General features: G+C 38.5%; 1 long non-coding RNA gene across 1 annotated transcript in view; it reads right to left on the bottom strand.

Moving 5' to 3' along the window:
- LOC307182448 overlaps positions 1–16,486 on the bottom strand; it is a 221,520-nt gene that overhangs the window by 97,735 nt on the left and 107,299 nt on the right. The window lies entirely within an intron of this gene.

The raw sequence follows: 16,486 nt of genomic DNA, 5'->3' as shown, positions 1-16,486 counted from the left end.
CTGTTGGTGGGAATGCAAACTGGTAAAGCCACTAAGGAGAACAGTATGGAGGTTCCTTGAAAAACTAAAAATAGAGTTATCATGTGATCCAGAAATCCCACTTGTGGGCATATATCTGGAGGAAACCATAATTCAAAAGATACATGCACCCCAATGTTCATTGCAGCACTATTTACAATAGCCAGGACATGGAAGCAACCTAAATGTCCATCAAAAGAGGAATGGGTCAAAAAGATGTGGTACATGTATACAATGGAATATTACTCAGCCATAAAAAAGAATGAAATAATGCCATTTGCAGCAACATAGAGATTGTCATGCTGAATGAAGTAAGTCAGATGGAGAAAGACAAATATCATATGATATCACTTATATGTGGAATCTAAAAAAAGCTACAAATGAACTTATCTACAAAACAGAAATAGAGTAACAGATATAGAAAATAAACTTATGTTTACCAGGGGATAAGGGTGGAGGGAGGGATACGTTGGAAAATTGGGATTGACACATGCACACTACTGTATATAAAATAGGTAACTAATAAGGATCTACTGCATAGCACAAGGAATTCTGCTCAATACTCTGTAATGGCCTATATGGGAAAAGAATCTAAAAAAGAGTGCATATATGTATATGTATAAAAGATTCACTTTGCTCTACACCTGAAACTAACACTACACTGTAAATCAACTGTACCCCAATAAAAAGTTATAAAAAACAAAGAAAATCTGAGAAACTGTCATATCCAAGAAGAACCTAAGGAAACAACAGCTAACTGCAACATGGCATTTTAAATGGGATCCTGGAACAGATAAAGGACATTAGATAAAAATAAGAAAATCTGAATAAATTACAAACTTTTGTTAACAATAATGTAACAAAATTGCTTCACTAATTATTACAAATATAGCAAACTAATGTAAAATGTTAATAATAGAGGAAATTGGAGGGTGGTATATGGAAACTATCTGTACTACCTCTTCAGTTTTTCTGTAAATTTAAAATTGTTCTAAAAAATAATGTCTGTCTTTTTAAAGTTTTTTTAAAAAGAGAAAAGAAGGACAAACCTCCTTCTGGGGAAGTTATAAACTTTCTGAGAAGGCAGCAGATTGCGCCAGGGCTTGAAGTAGGAGTATGAGTCAATCTTATTCAAATCCCAGGTGACTTCTGATTTCCACCACAAACTCACTAAGAGGAAGCACAGCTTTAATGCTCCAGGTGTAAATAAAAATCTACTTTCCTCTCTCCTTCTCCTCAAAAGCATAGTAAAATTAGTCTGAGGTTTCTCAGACTGAAGTGTTTATCCGAAGAAGCTCTGATGATCACTTCTCTTTGGCTTTCTCAAACTTAGGGCTATGGCACAATTGTCAACAAATCTCACAAGTTTATACCTTGTTCCACTTTAAATATATATACTTAAAAGCTTAAAGCAAAAAACAAAAAACTTGAGCATACATCAGAACCACCTGGAGGGCTTGTAAAAACTTTGGTAACTGGATGTCACTTTCAAAGTTTCTGATTCCTTAAGTCTTGTATTTCTGAGTTCCCAGGTAATATTCATGCTGCTGTTCCAGGGATTACACTTTGAGAACCACTAGGCAAAACCAAGAATGGTAACTCCATTGTTACCCCAGTTTTTTAAGAAATGGATATGAGACCAAACTCATCCAAAAGTTACATGAGAGGAAATTAGATGAACTGCTTCTGGGAAAGCCTTCCTCATCCTAAAAGGAAGGCACAGACCCCTCTCTTCTCCTGCATGTATTGTACTTAAATATAGCAACCAGCTTGAGATCAAGTGGCAAATGGCAAAAAAATGGCATAGCAAAAAAATGGGGAAACCTGCATCTTTAATGATGTCATTGAGCTATTAAATCAACTAACCTTGGAGTCCACCTTCTCTTCAAACATTCCATGTGAGATAAATTATTTCCTAATTGTCTATGCCAATTTGAATCATAACGCTTGGTTTCTGATAATTAAGATCATCCTGAGACACTACCTTCCAAATCCTATCCCTTCCCACTCTCCTCATCAGTTACTAGTTCCAGGCACAGTGGCCTTCAGTTTCTCAAACCTGCAAAGCTCATTCTACATCAGGATCTGCCGTTGCTAGTCCCTCCACCTGGACACTCTGCCCCCAGACCTCCCCATGGCTGGCTCTTTTTTGTCATTGAAGTCTTAAATCTGGTGTCAAAGATATGTTTCCAAATCACACAATCCGAAGTGGTGTTCTCCACCTACCTCCCATACTCTTTACTCTATTACCCCATTTTATTTCCTTCAGAGCAGTTACACCATCCTAAAGTATATTCTAGTATTCGTACATCTGTGTTCCTTTTCAACCTTCACCACCCCCTCTCTTTCTACAATGTAAGGTCCATGAGAATTGTGACCATTTCTATCTTGTTCATCTCCCTATCTCCAGTGCCTGGAAGAGTGCGTAGGAATGGAGTGAGTAATTAACAAATATTTGTTTAATGAGTTAATTAAAAATGCTAACATATGCTCATTTTTAAATAAATCTGGACTTTTTCCAAATGTGAGAATTTCAGAAAGATTGTTGAGAGAAGATATTTAAAGGTAATTCTCAAAGATTCCCTTCAAAAAGAAATGACTCCATGTAGAGAACTATGTATTGCATCTACATATAGGACACCCAGATTCTCAATAAGAGATCAAGTAAAGATTATCAAAACTCCTGCTGTATAAAGACAGCTGACAATGTATCCATATACCAGACTACAGCAATGCCAGCAAAAGAAAGGGCAGCAACTTTCAAAGTCAAAAGTCACTAAGGGCAGAGAAAATATTCTGTCTCTGACCCAGAGAGCTTCCTGTAATGAACAAGATAAGGGATTATTTCATATGTTTGTGTTTTTTAATAGTGGTATACATTTCAATGTAAGTCAGAGAGTGGAATCACTAACATTCACTTAACCTGGCCCAGCAATTCAAGTCAGTTTCCTAAAGAGGGGATCAGAGATAGGCTTAGAAAGGAGCATGGCCTAGGGGAGTTGAAAAACTTCTTTCCCACTTTTTCTTCAGAGAGGAACTCCGTCCAAAGGGCACCCTCCGGAGCATCTGGAGCACCGTGGTAGGATAATTTGTTTCTTCCTCCAGTACCTGCAAGTTACCTGTTCCCTGGATTGATTGTCTACTCTGAACTTACAGGAAGCACCCTCCCTGCCTCCTTCTGGGACATCATCATACGGGTTAGACAAATTGATTCTCCCCATATTCTGTTTTCAACCTCCTTTTGCAATTGGAAAAGCCTCTTTACCAAGGCTAGGTTGTCCTGATGAATGAGCAGAATCAGCAGCTACCGATGAGGCAGGATTTATAGTTGAGAGATGATGTCTTTGACTCTCAAAATACTACCCCAGCCACTGCCCATGATTGAACTTCACCTGAAAAGGGACAAAACCTTTCAAAAGGGAATGATTTCTGTTTTACATGGTGTTCATGTCCTATAACTTTCTTTAAGCGTCTTGTTGAATTTAAACTATCTTGGTAATTGTTTTAGTAGGCAGGTGAAGTTCCTGGAGGAACATACCCATCACTGGAAGGTACATTATCAGGTCATCCTTATTCAAGTGGTCATGCTTTTAACAAGAGTAAGTCAAACAGGGTTTACTATGTAAGGCCTTAAACTAAATGAATGTTCAGAGGAAGAATTTTGTTTGGTTTTCTTTTTTCTCACAAATTACTTTTTAAGCCCAGGGGATATCATCCCATCCTCCTTCTCTAGGGAAAATAGAGAGCACAGTCTTTCTTTCCCATTCACCATCCAAATAAGCCACAATATGTGTTAGAAGGCTGAGAAGCTAGAGTTCAAAGCATAGGGCTATCAGACACTATTGTGTTCAGAATTATAACTGTGAAGGATAAGAACCCTACTTACTATTGCTGTATGTATTATTCATGGATTCATGGACAAAATAACTAATTATAAAAGGCTTCCCAGGGCTTCCCTGGTGGCGTAGTGGTTGAGAGTCCGCCTGCTGATGCAGGAGACACGGGTTCGTGCCCTGGTCTGGGAAGATCCCACATGCCGCAGAGCGGCTGGGCCCGTGAGCCATGGCCACTGAGCCTGCGCGTCCGGGGCCTGTGCTCCGCAATGGGAGAGGCCACAACAGTGAGAGGCCCGGGTACCGCAAAAAAAAAAAAAAAAAAAAAAAGGCTTCCCAAACTAGTTTTGCTTAATAAATCACTCTCCCCTGATTTTACTTCCATTTTTATTTGCTCCTGATTCCTATAAACTTACCTACATTACTCCTGTTTGGTCTTTATGTCTGAGTTGTCAGTTAATTTTGGGCTGCTTGTCCTGTTCTTGCTACTAAACTAATTATTCTATTTCTTTATCTGCCTGACTACTCTATTAAAGCTTAACAAGAGAAAAAAGTTATTTTTAAATATTAGTCTTATGTTAATGTATTTATTAGACATAACAGGCTGTGCCTTCACTCGTTTATTTATATTAATAGTTATCAATCACCTTGTATCAAACTTTAGGCTAGGCACCACAGGGAAAAATAAAATGAAGACAGTTTATACCCATTACGTTAGTTACAGCCTGATAAGCAATGTATATAAAAACAAGTGTTATATGAGGTAGGAAGTGGTAAATATGCTCCAGAGATTACACTAAGCTTTGGTGAGAGGTCACAGCTAGAATACAGCAGAGGAAACAGAGCCCAGATTCAAGAGAAACAGCTCATTAGGAGAGATGATGTAGTAAATTTCATTATCAAAAAAATATATATATATTGGAGAGTGGAAGGAACCTGTCAAGCATTTGATTTTAGGAACAACCAGACTGGGGGGAGGAATGAAAAACTGCAAAATTATACAACAGACTACATACCAAGTTCAGAAAACATATGATTTATTAAACCTTTATGCAGATTATAAACTTTATATATACAAGTGATGTAGAAGATCAACAATCAACACACCACATTTGGTCAAATCCTATCTGAGAAATTCTGGACTTTGCTTCCAAAATGTGTTTCTCTCTGAAAGTATAGAGAGTCATCTGTGGAAACTGTTTCTCTAACAGGGAATAAATAGTCAAATGAAAATGTCAAAACCTTGAGGAAAAGGAATCATATAACCTTGGATTTTTGCAATAATTGGAAAAAGGGAAAGTTGGCCAAGTCAAGAGTATACACTATCTGGGAAGCCAGATTCCAAGACATTCAAAAGAAAGGCAAGATTGATTCCATGCTCTGGTCTCCATAAAAGAAAATGACTCACAAAGCTGGAAGATTTTTAAGATAATTTTGATGATATAGCATCAAGTCCTGATTAAAAGGATAAGAAATGTATTCAAATAAGTGTTATATGGGATTTTTTTCAAAATGGAAATAGGTAGGAGAGAAGGCTATGGAATGAGAGAATAGATACCCAGGAGGTTCTCTGGGGAGCTCACATTCTCACAAATTAATTTCACATTAATTTGTAAAAATTTGGAAATATTATTCCAAAAGTTGGAAATAAGATGCATAATCAGGTATGACTATAAAAGAAGTCTTAGAATTAGAAAAAAGTGTGAGGTTTTGCTAAAACCTGTAGTAAACTGAGGCTTGAAGAAAAATTGGGACAAAGGGAAGAAGAATAAACATAGAAAGGATGGATGAGGGCTACATAAGGAAATATTTTTAATGGCAAAGGAGAGAAATTAACTAAATAATATCAGTTGCAACTCATAGACAAGGGAACAAAAATGGAAAGAGTGGTGGGTTGAGCTTCAGTGAAATTGGTTTTTCACCCCTGGAAGTACCACCTTGACGTCCTTGAGTTTCCATGTCCTTCCTGGTCCTACAGAATTTTTATGCCAGGGAATCTATTTAGATCTGTACATGGGTGAGCCACATACTTGGTCCACCTCCTTCTTCCCAAGACTCTCATTTTCTAGGTGGATTCTTTTATCAGTCAACTCCTACAGTCCTGTTCAACCTTCTTAGAGTCTTCCTACACTCTTCCTAGAGTGTTTAGGTGATTAAGGACACATACAAATTTAAAATAAGACAATTCTCCCTGTTGAAAATAGATTTCCCTCTCCTTTTTCTTTGAAAATTTGGAATTGTAAGTACTTTCTCATCTCTTTGAAATGTATATAAATCCTTTTAAAGACCAGATGGGCTTTTCATCAGCTAGTCTTTTGTCTATTTTATGACCCAGAATGTCTTTCTCAAGGACAGGGGAGTCATCTGTTTGAAATGCAAACATCAAAGAAGATAGCACCCTTATCTCCTAGTTTCTACTAGGAGGTATGAGCCTAATTTCAGTGGGCACATTGCTCCAAGTTGCAAACCTACCTCCTTATCATAAAGAGATGAGTTTGTTTTTCTACTGAATAAAGCAATTTAGCTAATACAGATGGTCACCCCAATTACCAGGTAAAGTTAAGATGAATTGTGTGTGACAAATGGTGTTATCAAGTTCTTACTTGAAGACCAGTTATTGTTTATCTTGAAAACATGTATGTAATTGGTTGTATCTTCTTTGCTATATAAGGAGATGTGATTCCTTTCTGTCTGTGCAGTCTCTTAAAGCTGATTGCCTGTGACACTCAGCACATTCTGGTTTAATGCTCATTCAGTAATAAAAGTGTTTTCTTTCGCTTACTAACTTTGCGAAGAGAATTTCTGGATTTAGAGAAGACTTTGTTTTTAATTATATTCCTCCAAAAGATACCAACCTTTCCTTTCCTGACACATTGAAAATTAACATACAAACCTACTTCAAGAGACACTTATGCCTATAGGGAAAGAGAGAGACTCAAAATACACATAGTTTGGGAGTGTTGATTTATCCTTCTCAGCAGCTGACGTCTTCAATGCTGTATTTGTTATTGTTGGATAAAAAATTTTAGAACAGTTTTTTTTTTCACTTGATTCCAAGTAAGTAAAGATCAGAAGTGACCTTAAGTTGAGTTTTCTGTCCTAAAAAAAAGATTGTGACTCATTTAATAATGTTGAAAGGACATCTGAAAATTTTTCCAAGTGGAAAAAAATAGTGTTTCAGGTGTTTTCATCGGTATATCTGAATCCTACTAAACATTTGTAGGCTACGTAGCAGAACAGTCATTGTGCTCTACTGAAATCACCATCTTTCTATAACAAAACATTTCATTAGGTCACTGAAACCATAGAAACCCTTTGGAAGCATATTCGCTCCCACCAGCTGCTGTGTACTGATATCAGTTGGCCTTTGACAGATATTTGCTAGTGGAAGCAGTGTGTTTCCCCATGGGGTAGGAACTAGCAGTCGTGTTGGAGACAGGCATCATTCCCATGCATAGACAACAGCAAAACAAACATGGCCCTGTGGTGATGGATATAGAGGAAATCTTAGTGAGGGTTTCAGAGAGCTAAGTTACCTGTGGTCAGTAACCAGTATGTTTTAGGAATACAGAGTTAAACACAATTATCAGAGATGTCATTGCAATACTAATGGAGAATATAGATGACATGTGAGTTTCATTCCATAAGCCAACTTTAATTGGGAGTGATTGATTGGAATGCTGTGTTGAAGAAGATACTGAGGCTGTGTCTATCATGAATGTAGAAGCAGGGAGTAGCAGCCCATGGGTTACATATCTACTTTTCCTAATATAAAGCTTCTTTTGTACTTTGTGCCTTTATTGGACCTTGTATTTGGTGCCTGATCCACAAAAGAGACCCAGGAAATGACTGCAATTGGTTGGATGACAAATTCTGACACAGGTTGTAGCATGAGGAATGACTTGTAAGTTTTGACCATAAGAACTCGACTCACCCAAAGCCGTAATTTGGGGAAGCTGGGGAGGAGACATCTGCTCAACAGTTCTCCAAATTTAAGAGTTGAATGGCTTGGCTTAGAAAAAAAAAAACCCATATAATTCAACTAAGTTCTGAGAAAGCAAAAGGCCATGCTAACCAGTGATCATGTGGGGCCTTTTTAAAGGAGTCAGACCTCTCCTTGCTTGTTGATTTTCAACTTTTTCTTCAAATCCCAACCTCCTATATTTATTGAATCCTAGGCCTGGAAGGTATCTTAGAAGTTATAAAATGTAACTCCCTCATTTTCCAGGAAAGGAATGAAGGTGAGGCCCAGATAGTTCAACTTTTTAAGGTCACACAGCTGCTAAGTGGCTGAGCCAGGTCTGAAAGCCCTAAAGTCAGAGGAGTCCAGTGCTCTTTCATTACATTATTCTGTGAGAATGATCCTCCCTCCTTCATTCACTCAACCTGGAGTTCTTTTCTTGGGCAAACCCTCACCTCATGGAAGGGCTCCACAGGGTCCTGCACAGAGGCTTGAAGATGCGTCTTAAGTGGAAAGATTTGAGCACAGGGCCCTACATGGCTGAACCCCATGGGGTTCTTCTATGATTCTTATAAGAACTAGGTACCTGTTATCCCCCCAGGTGTTCTTTGTAGATGCCCACAGTCCCACCGAAAGGTTGGATTAGGCTTCCACACTGGGAAAAGGCCCCACCCCACACCCCTCATGTAGGGTCAAACCCATAAACAATAGGTCCCTCCCCTCAAGGGACCTTTCCATTCCTTGATAATTTCAGTTCACCAGATCCTCAAATGTAGTCCCCGTGGGTCCTCCTCTCCTATTCCTGACAGCTCCTGAGCACAGAAAAAAACTGTAGCACTATTATTACCTGTTATGATACCTAGTTTCTTCTTCATTCTTAATGAGTCTGACTACAGTAAACACTCTTGACATGGTGCTCAAGCTTTTCAAGTCAAGACCTATGAAATGGAGTTCAATGGTCAACACTGGAAAGCTGAATAGCCTTACCGGTTCCCCAGGACAGGGGAATGCTTTTGGACAGAGGTTCACACTCTTTTTTCAACCAATCTTAGCTGCTTAGCAAGCTGAGGACTCGTGGGACTTTGTGCTCTAGTGCTCATCTACAAACATTAGGATGAAAGAATAACTTCAGATCAGGCCATTCCTCTCTTTGGTCATATTCTGGGATCAGTGTTAGGGAGACCATTTCAAAATTCTTCTGATGCTTTAATTTGTAAAATATTTATTCTTCTCCAAGTTTATCTAAAACACAGTGCCATGGACCTTTGATCACGTTGCCTGTATATAGAACGCTCCAGAGCACAAGCATGAAAAAGTTGATTGGTTAATACTTCATGATTCCTCCTCAGTGTATATTGGCAACCAAGACACATGTGATTTCAATTCATACAAAGAGACCAATAACCACATAAATAATATCAGCAATGGGAACTCTCCTGGAAGGTGAACATTTTAAAAATCTTATAACACATCATCACAGAAAACAAAGTTTTCTCCATCTCTAATTAGTACTTTCTCAGGGTAGGTAAGGTTCTCTTGGGGCCCTAACAGAGCCAGAGTCAACAGCAGGTTATATTCTACAATAAAACAAACCAAAACTCTGGAGGCCCTCCACCAGGCTTCAGCATGACAGTGTCAGAACATCTTACCTTCCTACGTTCACCCCTGCAAGGGAGCATCAGAAAGGAGAATCAGCTGTAAAGACAGCAGTGAAGAATTACAAGCAAACAGCTCTTCTACAGCTGCTAACAGTCAAGGGGCTGACAAACCCCCTTTGATCTTCTTATCTTTCAAATGAAGAAATGAAATGAAATGAAAGAGGCTGAAATGAAGAGACTCAGAAATATCCTAGCCATCAGGACAATATGAAGTCTTTCTTTTGCTTTTAAAGGTCGTTACTAAGAGCCCGGCTATTTTACTCCAAAATTATGGGTTATACTGAGAGAAATAAATGGCCATTTACTTTCTATGGAGTTTGTTAAGAAGAGAGCCTCAGGACCATTATCTATATGCCTGCCTTGTCCTGAGAAACAAAAAAGAAAGACTAACTAAACTGCATACCACGAGAAAGCAGCCACACAACAGAAATAGCACCAATGGTCTGTATAAGAGCCATTTACAGGCTGACAACTTAAAGTCACAATAGTAGAAGGAAGAGCAAAGGGAGAAGAAGAGGACTCCTGCCCCAACTGAAGATAGAGCAGGCAACAAACTGCTCAAAAGACCACATCAAGAAAAAGTTCAAACAATGAGTTTTGCAAGGAGGTCGGCAAAGCCTCAGACACAAAGACATTACAGAGGGATGTTATAAACCCTTTGCAAGACCCACAGGAAAATGACAAATGAGTCGATACCACAGCAGCTAAACTGCTGCTGGCCTGGCTTTGCCTGACCTGAGCTCCTCATCAAAGCTGTGTGCGGTGGTTACGTTGATAACAACTAAATTCACTTTTGTACGACATGTCCAAAATAAGGTATATTCATTAAAATATTTAACTGTTTGACTAAATTTATTAGTCACACATCTCCCCAGAGATAAGGTATGATTGGTCTTCTGTAGCTAATGGAAACCTTCAGCTGTAGTCTCGGCACCTCATACCAGTATACCTAGAGACATCACAAGGAACCAGAAAGCACGTCACTGGAAGCAACCGAATGCAGAGAACTTCTCTATTCCAGGCAAGCCTGACTGATGGAATCCCAGATGGCTGCCAGTTTTACCTCAATTCTTCCTTCCCTCTAAAACAGGGGTACCAGCAAACTATGGTAGCATGTGGGACAAATCCAGTCAGCTGCCTGATTTTGTAAATAAGGCTTATTGGAATACACCCACATTGATTTGTCTACATATTGTCTGGGCTCCTTTCTCAGTGTAATAGCAGAGTTGTGTGGTTTTAACCATCAGTACACTCTATCGCTTGCATCCTTCCTCATCCTTGTCTTTCCTTCTTCCCATTTTAGGACTATTATTCACCCATAGTATTAATACCAGGAAGTGTCTGGATCCCCATCTAATCAGGCAGTTTAGAACCCAGCTGCCACTAGTGGTTCATTCTAGTTTTGGAGTTTGGGGAATTTTCATTGTTATTGTTTTCAATTCATTTAATTTATTAACTTGAAAGCATAGCTTTTAGTAACAATGAAAGAAAGAGAAGGAAAGAAAGAAAGAGAGAGGGATAGAGGGAGGACCGAAGGGTTAAGGATCTACCCACTTCCCTCCATTATACCTCTTGAAATAATCAGGGTTAATATTTCAATCCTTCCATACTTTTCTCTAGGAGTGGCTTTCTTTTTTTTTTTTTAACATCTTTATTGGAGTATAATTGCTTTAAAATGGTGTGTTAGTTTCTGCTTTATAACAAAGTGAATCAGCTATACATATACATATATCTCCATATCTCCTCCCTCTTGTGTCTCCCTCCCACCCTCCTTATCCCACCCCTCCAGGTGAACACAAAGCACTGCACTGATCTCCCTGTGCTACGTGGCTGCTTCCCCCAGCTATCTATTTTACATTTGGTAGTGTATATATGTCCATGCCACTCTCTCACTTTGTCCCAGCTTACCCCTCCCCCTCCCCATGTCCTCAAGTCCATTCTCTACATCTGCGTCTTTATTCCTGTCCTGCCCCTGTTCTTCAGAACCGTTTTTTCTTTTTTTTATATTCCATATATATGTGTTAGCATACGGTATTTGTTTTTCCCTTTCTGACTTATTTCACTCTGTATGACAGTCTCTAGGTCCATCCACCTCACTACAAATAACTCTATTTCATTTCTTTTTATGGCTGAGTAATATTCCATTGGATATATGTGCCACATCTTCTTTATCCATTCATCTATTGATGGACACTTAGGTTGCTTCCATGTCCTGGCTATTGTAAACAGAGCTGCAGTGAACATTGTGGTACATGACTCTTTTTGAATTATGGTTTTCTCAGGGTATATAACCAGTACTGGGATTGCTGGATCATATGGTAGTTCTATTTTCAGTTTTCTAAAGAACCTCCATACTGTTCTCCATAGTGGCTGTATCAATCTACATTCCCACCAACAGTACAAGAGGGTTCCCTTTACTCCACACCCTCTCCAGCATTTATTGTTTGTAGATTTTTTGATGATGGCCATTCTGACTGGTGTGAGATGATATCTCATTGTAGTTTTGACTTGCATTTCTCTAATGATTAGTGAGGTTGAGCATCCTTTCATGTGTTTGTTGGCAATCTGTGTATGTTCTTTGGAGAAATGTCTATTTAGGTCTTCTGCCCATTTTGGGGTTGTTCATTTTTTTGACAGTGAGCTGCATGAGCTGCTTGTAAATTTGGGAGATTAATCCTTTGTCAGTTGCTTCATTTGCAAATATTTTCTCCCATTCTGAGGGTTGTCTTTTTGTCTTGTTTATGGTTTCCTTTGCTGTCTTGCTTATGGTTTCATTTGTTTACTTTTGTTTTTATTTCCATTTCTCTAGGAGGTGGGTCAAAAAGGATCTTGCTGTGATTTATGTCATAGAGTGTTCTGCCTATGTTTTCCTCTAAGAGTTTGATAGTGTCTGGCCTTACATTTAGGTCTTTAATCCATTTTGAGTTTATTTCTGTGTATGGTGTTAAGGAGTGTTCTAATTTCCATCTTTTACGTGTGGCTGTCCAGTTTTCCCAGCACCACGCTTTGAAGAGGGTGTCTTTTCTCCATTGTATATTCTTGCCTCCATTATCAAAGATAAGATGGCCATAGGTGCATGGGTTTATCTCTGGGCTTTCTATTCTGTTCCATTGATCTATATTTCTGTTTTTGTGCCTGTACCATACTGTCTTGATGAAAGTAGCTTTGTAGTATAGTCTGAAGTCGGGGAGTCTGATTCCTCTAGCTCCGTTTTTCTTTCCCAAGATTGCTTTGGTGTTCGGGCTCTTTTGTGTTTCCATACAAATTGTGAAATTTTTTGTTCTACTTCTGTGGAAAATGCCATTGGTTGTTTGATAGGGATTGCATTGAATCTGTAGATTGCTTTCGGTAGTATAGTCATTTTCACAGTGTTGATTCCTCCAATCCAAGAACATGGTATATCTCTCCATCTTTTGGTATCATCTTTAATTTCTTTCATCAGTGTCTTATAGTTTTCTCCATACAGGTCTTTTGTCTCCTTAGGTAGGTTTATTCCTAGGTATTTTATTCTTTTTGTTGCAATGGTACATGGGGGTGTTTCCTTAATTTCTCTTTCAGATTTTTCATTATTAGTGTATAGGAATGTGAGAGATTTCTGTGCATTAATTTTGTATCCTGCTCCTTTACCAAATTCATTGATTAGCTCTAGCAGTTTTCTGGTAGCATCTTTAGGATTCTCTATGTATAGTATCATGTCATCTGCAAACAGTGACAGTTTTACTTCTTTTCCAATTTGGATTCCTTTTATTTCTTTTTCTTCTCTGATTGCTGTGGCTAAAACTTCCAAAACTATGTTGAATAAGAGTGGTGAGAGTGGGCAACCTTGTCTTGTTCCTGATCTTAGTGGAAATGGTTTCAGTTTTTCACCACTGAGGACGATGTTGGCTGTGGGTTTGTCATATATGGCCTTTATTATGTTGAGGAAAGTTCCCTCTATGCCTACTTGCAGGCGAATTTTTGTCATAAATGGGTGTTGAAGTTTGTCAAAAGCTTTTTCTGCATCTATTGAGATGATCATATGGTTTTTCTCCTTCAATTTGTTAATATGGTTTATCACGTTGATTGATTTAAGTATATTGAAGAATCCTTGCATTCTTGGGATAAACCCCACTTGATCATGGTGTATGATCCTTTTAATGTGCTGTTGTATTTTGCCCAATACTGTTTACACTTCCTGGACTATCTTGGTACTCTCTATGCCTGACCCAATTCTAGGAGCTATAGAAACCACAAAAATGATCAAAACCCAATGAGGAAAAACTAGGAATTTACTGGAGCTCTCTTGCTAGTATGGTCACACTTAAAGAAAGAATTCTGAACCATAACTACCTTATTCCCCAGGGAGAGCTGAAATCAAATCACCAGAATATGCAGACTTTAGAAAATGCTTCACCAGTGGAACTGGTTGGTGACCACTTCCTGTTTCTAAGAGTTCACCTTGCTGGAATCCTCCCATTCAAACCTAACTAATGAGGTGGTCTGTTCTGATAGCCCCAGCATAGAGAAGGAGTTGTCTCTGGGTAAACAAATGCCAAATATATACATAAGAGGCAAGAGGGAGAATAATTTTATTTCATTTTCATTATAAACATGTACTGATCTAGGCACTAAGAGTATAAGTTGAATAGTACATAGTACCTGCCTTTAAATATTGTAATTAAATGATAAATAGTTAAATGTAGTAGGTGCTATACTAGAGGTAGGTAATAAGTCCTAATCTGAGAAGCATTTCTGATACTGACTGTAGAAACTGATCTTCAAAAAAGAGGCAAACCTGATCGAAAGACACAATCAGCAGCGTGAAAAGGCAATCTGTGGAATAGGAGAAAATATTTGCAAATAATATACCTGATAAGGGGTTAATATTCACAATATATGAAGAACTCCTACAAGTCAACAACAACAAATAACCCTATTAAAATGAGCAAAGGATTTGAATAGATGTTTCTCCAAAGCTGTTATACAAAGATCAACAAGCATATGAAAAAACGTTCAACATCGCTAATAATTAGAGAAATGCAAATCAAAACCACAATGAAAATAGATAACTAATAAGAACCTACCATAGAGCACAGGGAACTCTACTCAGTATTCTACAATGACCTATATGGGAAAAGAATCTAAAAAAAAAAAAAGAGTGGATATATGTATATGTATAACTGATTCACTTTGCTATACACCTGAAACTAACACAATATTGTAAATCAACTATACTCCAATAAAAATTTAAAAACAAAAAAACCCAGAAAATAACAAGTGTTGGTGAGGATGTGGAAAAATTGGAATCCTTATGCACTGTTTTTTTTGTTTGTTTGTTTGTTTTTTCGGTACGCGGGCCTCTCACTGCTGTGGCCTCTCCCGTTGCGGAGCACAGGCTCCGGACGCCCAGGCTCAGCGGCCATGGCTCACGGGCCCAGCCGCTCCATGGCATGTGGGATCTTCCTGGACCGGGGCACAAACCCGCGTCCCCTGCATCGGCAGGCGGACTCTCAACCACTGCGCCACCAGGGAAGCCCACCTTATGCACTGTTGGTGGGAATGTTACAGCCACTGTGGAAAACAGTATGGAGGTTCCTCAAAAAAAGGAAAAATAGAATTACCATATGATCCAGCAATCCCACTTTTGGATATTTATCTAAAAGAATTGAAAGCATGATCTCAAAAATATATTTGCACACCCATATCCATAGTCTCATTATTCACAATAACCAAGGGATAGAAGCAACCCAAGTGTCCACTGACAAATAAATGGATAAATAGAATGCGGTATATACGTACAACAGAATATTATTCAGCCTTAAAAAGGAAGGAGCTGCTGTCATATGCTACAACATAGCTGAACCTTGAAGACAGTATGTTAAGTGAAATCAGTCACAGAAAAATGAATTCTGTAAAATACGATATGATATGTATAATACCGTGTTGGCTAAAAAGTTCATTTGGGTTTTTCCACAACATCTTACTGAAAAGCTGAACAAACTTTTTGGCCCATCCAATATAATATGCAGTATCTAAGGTAGTCCTACTCATAGAAACAGGCTGCCAGGGGCTGGGAGGTAGGAAAAATTGGGAGTTGCTGTTTAATGGATACATAGTTTTCATTTTGCAAAATGAAAAACTTTTTAAGATCTGTTGCACAACAGTGCAAAAATACTTAGCACTATTGATCCTAGCACACTTAAAAATGGTAAAAGAAGGTAAATTTATATGTCCTTAATCATTTTTTTTTTTAAAAAAGAGGCAGATGTAAATCTCTCAGAAGTAACAAGCTCTCCTTATTTCTTCCCACCTCCTACCACCAAAGAAATAAAGTTGACACATAAATTGAGAGTAATGGCCTCAAGGAACAAGTTCCTAATCTGATTTGATATTACTAAGACATGAGCATTGGGAAAGTGTTGTAGTCCCTGATGAGGTTGGAAAATCTTCAGGGCTCTTTATGGTTTGATCAGGAAAGGCAGTGAGTGCCCTAGATGTTTGGGAAAGAATACCGCTGGTGAACAGAGGCCAATCAGATCAGCAGAGATCAGGCCAGGAGAGAGATGCATATCTGTGTCAGCAACAGCAAATCTGCAGACTGCCCAAGAGGGAAATCTTTCCTCACCAATGTTCATAGACTGAAAGGAAGATTGGATAATTGCTACCATGGGACTGTGGAATCCTATAATTTGTCTGTTAGAAGAGACATAATTTTTGCTGATTTCTTTTGCTTCTATAATACTTCCTTCTGAAGCACTGTGGCTTGCAAGGGGTAGAATAAGTACCAGCTTTAGGCAACAGCCAATGAAGGGGAAAGAACATTGTGTCTCTAGAGTATAAATCCAGTAGTACCAATTCCCAGTCAAGTAATTCAAGCAAATGACTTAAATTTTCTCATACTCGGTATATACATCGGAAAAATGGGCGTAGTAATGCCAACTCAAAGGACCATTGTGAAAATAACAAGAGAGAAAGAATACAGATAAAATTCCTAGTAAAGTAACTGCATACTTTGGAAAATGGATAAATTAAGCCAA

This window comes from Stenella coeruleoalba (assembly GCF_951394435.1).
Source record: "Stenella coeruleoalba genome assembly, chromosome: 2".
In the NCBI taxonomy this organism is placed as follows: Eukaryota; Metazoa; Chordata; class Mammalia; order Artiodactyla; family Delphinidae; genus Stenella; species Stenella coeruleoalba.
This window is presented reverse-complemented; position numbering and strand designations above follow the sequence as displayed.